We start from the raw sequence: 12650 nt of genomic DNA, 5'->3' as shown, positions 1-12650 counted from the left end.
AGTAGTAGTAGTAAAAGTACCAGTAGCTCCACCATGTTTGTAGTAGTGTTTACAGTAGTATTTACAGTAGTATTTGTAGTAGTAGTAGTAAAAGTACCAGTAGCTCCACCATGTTTGTAGTAGTGTTTACAGTAGTATTTACAGTAGTATTTGTAGAAGTAGTAGTAAAAGTACCAGTAGCTCCACCATGTTTGTAGCAGTGTTTACAGTAGTATTTACAGTAGTATTTGTGGTAGTAGTAGTAAAAGAACCAGTAGCTCCACCATGTTTGTAGTAGTGTTTACAGTAGTATTTACAGTAGTATTTGTAGTAGTAGCAGTAAAAGTACCAGTAGCTCCACCATGTTTGTAGTAGTATTTACAGTAGTATTTGTGGTAGTAGTAGTAAAAGAACCAGTAGCTCCACCATGTTTGTAGTAGTGTTTACAGTAGTATTTACAGCAGTATTAGTAGTAGTAGTAGTAAAAGTACCAGTAGCTCCACCATGTTTGTAGTAGTGATTACAGTAGTATTTACAGTAGTATTTGTAGTAGTAGTAGTAAAAGTACCAGTAGCTCCACCATGTTTGTAGTAGTGTTTACAGTAGCATTTACAGTAGTATTTGTAGTAGTATTTGTAGTAGTAGTAGTAAAAGTACCAGTAGCTCCACCACGTTTGTAGTAGTGTTTACAGTAGTATTTACAGTAGTATTTGTAGTAGTAGTAGTAAAAGTACCAGTAGCTCCACCATGTTTGTAGTAGTGTTTACAGTAGTATTTACAGTAGTATTTACAGTATTATTTGTAATAGTAGTAGTAAAAGTACCAGTAGCTCCACCACGTTTGTAGTAGTGTTTACAGTAGTATTTACAGTAGTATTTGTAGTAGTAGTAGTAAAAGTACCAGTAGCTCCACCATGTTTGTAGTAGTGTTTACAATAGTATTTACAGTAGTATTTACAGTAGTATTTGTAGTAGTATTTGTAGTAGTAGTAGTAGTAAAAGTACCAGTAGCTCCACCATGTTTGTAGTAGTGTTTACAGTAGTATTTACAGTAATATTTACAGTAGTATTTGTAGTAATAGTAGTAAAAGTACCAGTAGCTCTACCATGTTTGTAGAAGTATTTACAGTAGTATTTACAGTAGTATTTACAGTAGTATTTGTAATAGTAGTAGTAAAAGTACCAGTAGCTCCACCACGTTTGTAGTAGTGTTTACAGTAGTATTTACAGTAGTATTTGTAGTAGTAGTAGTAGTAAAAGTACCAGTAGCTCCACCATGTTTGTAGTAGTGTTTACAATAGTATTTACAGTAGTATTTACAGTAGTATTTGTAGTAGTAGTAGTAAAAGTACCAGTAGCTCCACCATGTTTGTAGTAGTGTTTACAGTAGTATTTGTAGTAGTAGTAGTAAAAGTACCAGTAGCTCCACCATGTTTGTATTAGTGTTTACAGTAGTATTTACAGTAGTATTTGTAGTAGTAGTAGTAAAAGTACCAGTAGCTCCACCATGTTTGTAGTAGTGTTTACAGTAGTATTTACAGTAGTATTTGTAGTAGTAGTAGTAAAAGTATCATTAGCTCCACCATGTTTGTAGTAGTGTTTACAGTAGTATTTACAGTAGTATTTGTAGTAGTAGTAGTAAAAGTACCAGTAGCTCCACCATGTTTGTAGTAGTGTTTACAGTAGTATTTACAGTAGTATTTGTAGTAGTAGTAGTAAAAGTACCAGTAGCTCCACCATGTTTGTAGTAGTGTTTACAGTAGTATTTACAGTAGTATTTGTAGAAGTAGTAGTAAAAGTACCAGTAGCTCCACCATGTTTGTAGCAGTGTTTACAGTAGTATTTACAGTAGTATTTGTGGTAGTAGTAGTAAAAGAACCAGTAGCTCCACCATGTTTGTAGTAGTGTTTACAGTAGTATTTACAGTAGTATTTGTAGTAGTAGCAGTAAAAGTACCAGTAGCTCCACCATGTTTGTAGTAGTATTTACAGTAGTATTTGTGGTAGTAGTAGTAAAAGAACCAGTAGCTCCACCATGTTTGTATTAGTGTTTACAGTAGTATTTACAGTAGTATTTGTAGTAGTAGTAGTAAAAGTACCAGTAGCTCCACCATGTTTGTACTAGTGTTTACAGTAGCATTTACAGTAGTATTTGTAGTAGTATTTGTAGTAGTAGTAGTAAAAGTACCAGTAGCTCCACCATGTTTGTAGTAGTGTTTACAGTAGTATTTACAGTAGTATTTGTAGTAGTAGTAGTATAAGTACCAGTAGCTCCACCATGTTTGTAGAAGTGTTTACAGTAGTATTTACAGTAGTATTTGTAGTAGTAGTAGTAAAAGTACCAGTAGCTCCACCATGTTTGTAGTAGTGTTTACAGTAGCATTTACAGTAGTATTTGTAGTAGTATTTGTAGTAGTAGTAGTAAAAGTACCAGTAGCTCCACCATGTTTGTAGTAGTGTTTACAGTATTTTTTACAGTAGTATTCGTAGTAGTAGTAGTAAAAGTACCAGTAGCTCCACCATGTTTGTAGTAGTGTTTACAGAAGTATTTACAAAAGTATTTGTAGTAGTAGTAGTAAAAGTACCAGTAGCTCCACCATGTTTGTAGTAGTGTTTACAGTAGTATTTGTAGTAGTAAAAGTACCAGTAGCTCCACCATGTTTGTATTAGTGTTTACAGTAGTATTTACAGTAGTATTTGTAGTAGTAGTAGTAAAAGTACCAGTAGCTCCACCATGTTTGTAGTAGTGTTTACAGTAGTATTTACAGTAGTATTTGTAGTAGTAGTAGTAAAAGTATCATTAGCTCCACCATGTTTGTAGTAGTGTTTACAGTAGTATTTACAGTAGTATTTGTAGTAGTAGTAGTAAAAGTACCAGTAGCTCCACCATGTTTGTAGTAGTGTTTACAGTAGTATTTACAGTAGTATTTGTAGTGGTAGTAGTAGTAAAAGTACCAGTAGCTCCACCATGTTTGTAGTAGTGTTTACAGTAGTATTTACAGTAGTATTTGTAGTAGTAGTAGTAAAAGTACCAGTAGCTCCACCATGTTTGTAGTAGTGTTTACAGTAGTATTTACAGTAGTATTTGTAGAAGTAGTAGTAAAAGTACCAGTAGCTCCACCATGTTTGTAGCAGTGTTTACAGTAGTATTTACAGTAGTATTTGTGGTAGTAGTAGTAAAAGAACCAGTAGCTCCACCATGTTTGTAGTAGTGTTTACAGTAGTATTTACAGTAGTATTTGTAGTAGTAGCAGTAAAAGTACCAGTAGCTCCACCATGTTTGTAGTAGTATTTACAGTAGTATTTGTGGTAGTAGTAGTAAAAGAACCAGTAGCTCCACCATGTTTGTAGTAGTGTTTACAGTAGTATTTACAGCAGTATTAGTAGTAGTAGTAGTAAAAGTACCAGTAGCTCCACCATGTTTGTAGTAGTGATTACAGTAGTATTTACAGTAGTATTTGTAGTAGTAGTAGTAAAAGTACCAGTAGCTCCACCATGTTTGTAGTAGTGTTTACAGTAGCATTTACAGTAGTATTTGTAGTAGTATTTGTAGTAGTAGTAGTAAAAGTACCAGTAGCTCCACCACGTTTGTAGTAGTGTTTACAGTAGTATTTACAGTAGTATTTGTAGTAGTAGTAGTAAAAGTACCAGTAGCTCCACCATGTTTGTAGTAGTGTTTACAGTAGTATTTACAGTAGTATTTACAGTATTATTTGTAATAGTAGTAGTAAAAGTACCAGTAGCTCCACCACGTTTGTAGTAGTGTTTACAGTAGTATTTACAGTAGTATTTGTAGTAGTAGTAGTAAAAGTACCAGTAGCTCCACCATGTTTGTAGTAGTGTTTACAATAGTATTTACAGTAGTATTTACAGTAGTATTTGTAGTAGTATTTGTAGTAGTAGTAGTAGTAAAAGTACCAGTAGCTCCACCATGTTTGTAGTAGTGTTTACAGTAGTATTTACAGTAATATTTACAGTAGTATTTGTAGTAATAGTAGTAAAAGTACCAGTAGCTCTACCATGTTTGTAGAAGTATTTACAGTAGTATTTACAGTAGTATTTACAGTAGTATTTGTAATAGTAGTAGTAAAAGTACCAGTAGCTCCACCACGTTTGTAGTAGTGTTTACAGTAGTATTTACAGTAGTATTTGTAGTAGTAGTAGTAGTAAAAGTACCAGTAGCTCCACCATGTTTGTAGTAGTGTTTACAATAGTATTTACAGTAGTATTTACAGTAGTATTTGTAGTAGTAGTAGTAAAAGTACCAGTAGCTCCACCATGTTTGTAGTAGTGTTTACAGTAGTATTTGTAGTAGTAGTAGTAAAAGTACCAGTAGCTCCACCATGTTTGTAGCAGTGTTTACAGTAGTATTTACAGTAGTATTTGTGGTAGTAGTAGTAAAAGAACCAGTAGCTCCACCATGTTTGTAGTAGTGTTTACAGTAGTATTTACAGTAGTATTTGTAGTAGTAGCAGTAAAAGTACCAGTAGCTCCACCATGTTTGTAGTAGTATTTACAGTAGTATTTGTGGTAGTAGTAGTAAAAGAACCAGTAGCTCCACCATGTTTGTAGTAGTGTTTACAGTAGTATTTACAGCAGTATTAGTAGTAGTAGTAGTAAAAGTACCAGTAGCTCCACCATGTTTGTAGTAGTGATTACAGTAGTATTTACAGTAGTATTTGTAGTAGTAGTAGTAAAAGTACCAGTAGCTCCACCATGTTTGTAGTAGTGTTTACAGTAGCATTTACAGTAGTATTTGTAGTAGTATTTGTAGTAGTAGTAGTAAAAGTACCAGTAGCTCCACCACGTTTGTAGTAGTGTTTACAGTAGTATTTACAGTAGTATTTGTAGTAGTAGTAGTAAAAGTACCAGTAGCTCCACCATGTTTGTAGTAGTGTTTACAGTAGTATTTACAGTAGTATTTACAGTATTATTTGTAATAGTAGTAGTAAAAGTACCAGTAGCTCCACCACGTTTGTAGTAGTGTTTACAGTAGTATTTACAGTAGTATTTGTAGTAGTAGTAGTAAAAGTACCAGTAGCTCCACCATGTTTGTAGTAGTGTTTACAATAGTATTTACAGTAGTATTTACAGTAGTATTTGTAGTAGTATTTGTAGTAGTAGTAGTAGTAAAAGTACCAGTAGCTCCACCATGTTTGTAGTAGTGTTTACAGTAGTATTTACAGTAATATTTACAGTAGTATTTGTAGTAATAGTAGTAAAAGTACCAGTAGCTCTACCATGTTTGTAGAAGTATTTACAGTAGTATTTACAGTAGTATTTACAGTAGTATTTGTAATAGTAGTAGTAAAAGTACCAGTAGCTCCACCACGTTTGTAGTAGTGTTTACAGTAGTATTTACAGTAGTATTTGTAGTAGTAGTAGTAGTAAAAGTACCAGTAGCTCCACCATGTTTGTAGTAGTGTTTACAATAGTATTTACAGTAGTATTTACAGTAGTATTTGTAGTAGTAGTAGTAAAAGTACCAGTAGCTCCACCATGTTTGTAGTAGTGTTTACAGTAGTATTTGTAGTAGTAGTAGTAAAAGTACCAGTAGCTCCACCATGTTTGTATTAGTGTTTACAGTAGTATTTACAGTAGTATTTGTAGTAGTAGTAGTAAAAGTACCAGTAGCTCCACCATGTTTGTAGTAGTGTTTACAGTAGTATTTACAGTAGTATTTGTAGTAGTAGTAGTAAAAGTATCATTAGCTCCACCATGTTTGTAGTAGTGTTTACAGTAGTATTTACAGTAGTATTTGTAGTAGTAGTAGTAAAAGTACCAGTAGCTCCACCATGTTTGTAGTAGTGTTTACAGTAGTATTTACAGTAGTATTTGTAGTAGTAGTAGTAAAAGTACCAGTAGCTCCACCATGTTTGTAGTAGTGTTTACAGTAGTATTTACAGTAGTATTTGTAGTAGTAGCAGTAAAAGTACCAGTAGCTCCACCATGTTTGTAGTAGTATTTACAGTAGTATTTGTGGTAGTAGTAGTAAAAGAACCAGTAGCTCCACCATGTTTGTAGTAGTGTTTACAGTAGTATTTACAGCAGTATTAGTAGTAGTAGTAGTAAAAGTACCAGTAGCTCCACCATGTTTGTAGTAGTGATTACAGTAGTATTTACAGTAGTATTTGTAGTAGTAGTAGTAAAAGTACCAGTAGCTCCACCATGTTTGTAGTAGTGTTTACAGTAGCATTTACAGTAGTATTTGTAGTAGTATTTGTAGTAGTAGTAGTAAAAGTACCAGTAGCTCCACCACGTTTGTAGTAGTGTTTACAGTAGTATTTACAGTAGTATTTGTAGTAGTAGTAGTAAAAGTACCAGTAGCTCCACCATGTTTGTAGTAGTGTTTACAGTAGTATTTACAGTAGTATTTGTAGTAGTAGTAGTAAAAGTACCAGTAGCTCCACCATGTTTGTAGTAGTGTTTACAATAGTATTTACAGTAGTATTTACAGTAGTATTTGTAGTAGTATTTGTAGTAGTAGTAGTAGTAAAAGTACCAGTAGCTCCACCATGTTTGTAGTAGTGTTTACAGTAGTATTTACAGTAATATTTACAGTAGTATTTGTAGTAATAGTAGTAAAAGTACCAGTAGCTCTACCATGTTTGTAGAAGTATTTACAGTAGTATTTACAGTAGTATTTACAGTAGTATTTGTAATAGTAGTAGTAAAAGTACCAGTAGCTCCACCACGTTTGTAGTAGTGTTTACAGTAGTATTTACAGTAGTATTTGTAGTAGTAGTAGTAAAAGTACCAGTAGCTCCACCATGTTTGTAGTAGTGTTTACAATAGTATTTACAGTAGTATTTACAGTAGTATTTGTAGTAGTATTTGTAGTAGTAGTAGTAAAAGTACCAGTAGCTCCACCATGTTTGTAGTAGTGTTTACAGTAGTATTTACAGTAGTATTTGTAGTAGTAGTAGTAGTAAAAGTACCAGTAGCTCCACCATGTTTGTAGTAGTGTTTACAGTAGTATTTACAGTAGTATTTGTAGTAGTAGTAGTAGTAAAAGTACCAGTAGCTCCACCATGTTTGTAGTAGTGTTTACAGTAGTATTTACAGTAGTATTTGTAGTAGTAGTAGTAAAAGTACCAGTAGCTCCACCATGTTTGTAGTAGTGTTTACAGTAGTATTTACAGTAGTATTTGTAGAAGTAGTAGTAAAAGTACCAGTAGCTCCACCATGTTTGTAGCAGTGTTTACAGTAGTATTTACAGTAGTATTTGTGGTAGTAGTAGTAAAAGAACCAGTAGCTCCACCATGTTTGTAGTAGTGTTTACAGTAGTATTTACAGTAGTATTTGTAGTAGTAGCAGTAAAAGTACCAGTAGCTCCACCATGTTTGTAGTAGTATTTACAGTAGTATTTGTGGTAGTAGTAGTAAAAGAACCAGTAGCTCCACCATGTTTGTAGTAGTGTTTACAGTAGTATTTACAGCAGTATTAGTAGTAGTAGTAGTAAAAGTACCAGTAGCTCCACCATGTTTGTAGTAGTGATTACAGTAGTATTTACAGTAGTATTTGTAGTAGTAGTAGTAAAAGTACCAGTAGCTCCACCATGTTTGTAGTAGTGTTTACAGTAGCATTTACAGTAGTATTTGTAGTAGTATTTGTAGTAGTAGTAGTAAAAGTACCAGTAGCTCCACCACGTTTGTAGTAGTGTTTACAGTAGTATTTACAGTAGTATTTGTAGTAGTAGTAGTAAAAGTACCAGTAGCTCCACCATGTTTGTAGTAGTGTTTACAGTAGTATTTACAGTAGTATTTACAGTATTATTTGTAATAGTAGTAGTAAAAGTACCAGTAGCTCCACCACGTTTGTAGTAGTGTTTACAGTAGTATTTACAGTAGTATTTGTAGTAGTAGTAGTAAAAGTACCAGTAGCTCCACCATGTTTGTAGTAGTGTTTACAATAGTATTTACAGTAGTATTTACAGTAGTATTTGTAGTAGTATTTGTAGTAGTAGTAGTAGTAAAAGTACCAGTAGCTCCACCATGTTTGTAGTAGTGTTTACAGTAGTATTTACAGTAATATTTACAGTAGTATTTGTAGTAATAGTAGTAAAAGTACCAGTAGCTCTACCATGTTTGTAGAAGTATTTACAGTAGTATTTACAGTAGTATTTACAGTAGTATTTGTAATAGTAGTAGTAAAAGTACCAGTAGCTCCACCACGTTTGTAGTAGTGTTTACAGTAGTATTTACAGTAGTATTTGTAGTAGTAGTAGTAGTAAAAGTACCAGTAGCTCCACCATGTTTGTAGTAGTGTTTACAATAGTATTTACAGTAGTATTTACAGTAGTATTTGTAGTAGTAGTAGTAAAAGTACCAGTAGCTCCATCATGTTTGTAGTTGTGTTTACAGTAGTATTTACAGTAGTATTTACAGTATTATTTGTAATAGTAGTAGTAAAAGTACCAGTAGCTCCATCATGTTTGTAGTTGTGTTTACAGTAGTATTTACAGTAGTATTTACAGTATTATTTGTGGTAGTAGTAGTAAAAGTACCAGTAGCTCCATCATGTTTGTAGTTGTGTTTACAGTAGTATTTACAGTAGTATTTACAGTATTATTTGTAATAGTAGTAGTAAAAGTACCAGTAGCTCCACCACGTTTGTAGTAGTGTTTACAGTAGTATTTACAGTAGTATTTGTAGTAGTAGTAGTAAAAGTACCAGTAGCTCCACCATGTTTGTAGTAGTGTTTACAATAGTATTTACAGTAGTATTTACAGTAGTATTTGTAGTAGTATTTGTAGTAGTAGTAGTAGTAAAAGTACCAGTAGCTCCACCATGTTTGTAGTAGTGTTTACAGTAGTATTTACAGTAATATTTACAGTAGTATTTGTAGTAATAGTAGTAAAAGTACCAGTAGCTCTACCATGTTTGTAGAAGTATTTACAGTAGTATTTACAGTAGTATTTACAGTAGTATTTGTAATAGTAGTAGTAAAAGTACCAGTAGCTCCACCACGTTTGTAGTAGTGTTTACAGTAGTATTTACAGTAGTATTTGTAGTAGTAGTAGTAAAAGTACCAGTAGCTCCACCATGTTTGTAGTAGTGTTTACAATAGTATTTACAGTAGTATTTACAGTAGTATTTGTAGTAGTATTTGTAGTAGTAGTAGTAAAAGTACCAGTAGCTCCACCATGTTTGTAGTAGTGTTTACAATAGTATTTACAGTAGTATTTACAGTAGTATTTGTAGTAGTATTTGTAGTAGTAGTAGTAAAAGTACCAGTCGCTCTACCATGTTTTTTAGTAGTGTTTACAGTAGTATAAACAGTAGTATTTGTAGTAGTAGTAGTAGTAGTAAAAGTACCTGTAGCTCCACCATGTTTGTAGTAGTGTTTACAGTAGTATTTACAGCAGTATTAGTAGTGGTAGTAGTAAAAGTACCAGTAGCTCCACCATGTTTGTAGTAGTGCTTACAGTAGTATTTACAGTAGTATTTGTAGTAGTAGTAGTAAAAGTACCAGTAGCTCCACCATGTTTGTAGTAGTGTTTACAGTAGTATTTGTAGTAGTAGTAGTAAAAGTACCAGTAGCTCCACCATGTTTGTAGTAGTGTTTACAGTAGTATTTACAGTAGTATTTGTAGTAGTAGTAGTAAAAGTACCAGTAGCTCCACCATGTTTGTAGTAGTGTTTACAGTAGCATTTACAGTAGTATTTGTAGTAGTAGTAGTAAAAGAACCAGTAGCTCCACCATGTTTTTAGTAGTGTTTACAGTAGTATTTACAGTAGTATTTGTAGTAGTAGTAGTAAAAGTACCTGTAGCTCCACCATGTTTGTATTAGTGTTTACAGTAGTATTTACAGTAGTATTTGTAGTAGTAGTAGTAAAAGTACCAGTAGCTCCACCATGTTTGTTGTATTAGTGTTTACAGTAGCATTTACAGTAGTATTTGTAGTAGTAGTAGTAAAAGTACCAGTAGCTCCACCATGTTTGTAGTAGTGTTTACAATAGTATTTACAGTAGTATTTACAGTAGTATTTGTAGTAGTATTTGTAGTAGTAGTAGTAAAAGTACCAGTAGCTCCACCATGTTTGTAGTAGTGTTTACAATAGTATTTACAGTAGTATTTACAGTAGTATTTGTAGTAGTATTTGTAGTAGTAGTAGTAAAAGTACCAGTAGCTCTACCATGTTTTTTAGTAGTGTTTACAGTAGTATAAACAGTAGTATTTGTAGTAGTAGTAGTAGTAGTAAAAGTACCTGTAGCTCCACCATGTTTGTAGTAGTGTTTACAGTAGTATTTACAGCAGTATTAGTAGTGGTAGTAGTAAAAGTACCAGTAGCTCCACCATGTTTGTAGTAGTGCTTACAGTAGTATTTACAGTAGTATTTGTAGTAGTAGTAGTAAAAGTACCAGTAGCTCCACCATGTTTGTAGTAGTGTTTACAGTAGTATTTGTAGTAGTAGTAGTAAAAGTACCAGTAGCTCCACCATGTTTGTAGTAGTGTTTACAGTAGTATTTACAGTAGTATTTGTAGTAGTAGTAGTAAAAGTACCAGTAGCTCCACCATGTTTGTAGTAGTGTTTACAGTAGCATTTACAGTAGTATTTGTAGTAGTAGTAGTAAAAGAACCAGTAGCTCCACCATGTTTTTAGTAGTGTTTACAGTAGTATTTACAGTAGTATTTGTAGTAGTAGTAGTAAAAGTATCAGTTGCTCCACCATTTTATTAGTAGTGTTTACAGTAGTATTTACAGTAGTATTTGTAGTAGTAGTAGTAAAAGTACCAGTAGCTCCACCATGTTTGTAGTAGTGTTTACAGTAGTATTTACAGTAGTATTTGTAGTAGTAGTAGTAAAAGTACCAGTAGCTCCACCATGTTTGTAGTAGTGTTTACAGTAGTATTTACAGTAGTATTTGTAGTAGTAGTAGTAGTAAAAGTACCAGTAGCTCCACCATGTTTGTAGTAGTGTTTACAATAGTATTTACAGTAGTATTTACAGTAGTATTTGTAGTAGTATTTGTAGTAGTAGTAGTAAAAGTACCAGTAGCTCCACCATGTTTGTAGTAGTGTTTACAGTAGTATTTACAGTAGTATTTGTAGTAGTAGTAGTAAAAGTACCAGTAGCTCCACCATGTTTGTAGTAGTGTTTACAGTAGTATTTACAGTAGTATTTGTAGTAGTAGTAGTAAAAGTACCAGTAGCTCCACCATGTTTGTAGTAGTGTTTACAGTAGTATTTACAGTAGTATTTGTAGTAGTAGTAGTAGTAAAAGTACCAGTAGCTCCACCATGTTTGTAGTAGTGTTTACAATAGTATTTACAGTAGTATTTACAGTAGTATTTGTAGTAGTATTTGTAGTAGTAGTAGTAAAAGTACCAGTAGCTCCACCATGTTTGTAGTAGTGTTTACAATAGTATTTACAGTAGTATTTACAGTAGTATTTGTAGTAGTATTTGTAGTAGTAGTAGTAAAAGTACCAGTAGCTCTACCATGTTTTTTAGTAGTGTTTACAGTAGTATAAACAGTAGTATTTTTAGTAGTAGTAGTAGTAGTAAAAGTACCTGTAGCTCCACCATGTTTGTAGTAGTGTTTACAGTAGTATTTACAGCAGTATTAGTAGTGGTAGTAGTAAAAGTACCAGTAGCTCCACCATGTTTGTAGTAGTGCTTACAGTAGTATTTACAGTAGTATTTGTAGTAGTAGTAGTAAAAGTACCAGTAGCTCCACCATGTTTTCAGTAGTGTTTACAGTAGTATTTACATTAGTATTTGTAGTAGTAGTAGTAAAAGTATCAGTAGCTCCACCATGTTTGTAGTAGTGTTTACAGTAGTATTTACAGTAGTATTTGTAGTAGTAGTAGTAAAAGTACCAGTAGCTCCACCATGTTTGTAGTAGTGTTTACAGTAGTATTTACAGTAGTATTTGTAGTAGTAGTAGTAAAAGTACCAGTAGCTCCACCATGTTTGTACTAGTGTTTACAGTAGCATTTACAGTAGTATTTGTAGTAGTATTTGTAGTAGTAGTAGTAAAAGTACCAGTAGCTCCACCATGTTTGTAGTAGTGTTTACAGTAGTATTTACAGTAGTATTTGTAGTAGTAGTAGTATAAGTACCAGTAGCTCCACCATGTTTGTAGACGTGTTTACAGTAGTATTTACAGTAGTATTTGTAGTAGTAGTAGTAAAAGTACCAGTAGCTCAACCATGTTTGTAGTAGTGTTTACAGTAGCATTTACAGTAGTATTTGTAGTAGTAGTAGTAAAAGTACCAGTAGCTCCACCATGTTTGTAGTAGTGTTTACAGTATTTTTTACAGTAGTATTTGTAGTAGTAGTAGTAAAAGTACCAGTAGCTCCACCATGTTTGTAGTAGTGTTTACAGAAGTATTTACAAAAGTATTTGTAGTAGTAGTAGTAAAAGTACCAGTAGCTCCACCATGTTTGTAGTAGTGTTTACAGTAGTATTTGTAGTAGTAGTAGTAAAAGTACCAGTAGCTCCACCATGTTTGTAGTAGTGTTTACAGTAGCATTTACAGTAGTATTTGTAGTAGTATTTGTAGTAGTAGTAGTAAAAGTACCAGTAGCTCCACCATTTTTGTAGTAGTGTTTACAGTTGTATTTACAGTAGTATTTGTAGTAGTAGTAGTAAAAGTACCAGTGGCTCCACCATGTTTGTAGTAGTGTTTACAGTAGTATTTACAGTAGTATTTGTAGTAGTAGTAG

The sequence above is a fragment of the Eucyclogobius newberryi genome, unplaced genomic scaffold (genome assembly GCF_026437365.1).
Source record: "Eucyclogobius newberryi isolate DKJ021-1_F unplaced genomic scaffold, fEucNew1.0.hap1 SCAF_18, whole genome shotgun sequence".
Taxonomy (NCBI): Eukaryota; Metazoa; Chordata; class Actinopteri; order Gobiiformes; family Gobiidae; genus Eucyclogobius; species Eucyclogobius newberryi.
Note: the sequence above shows the minus strand (reverse complement) of the source record.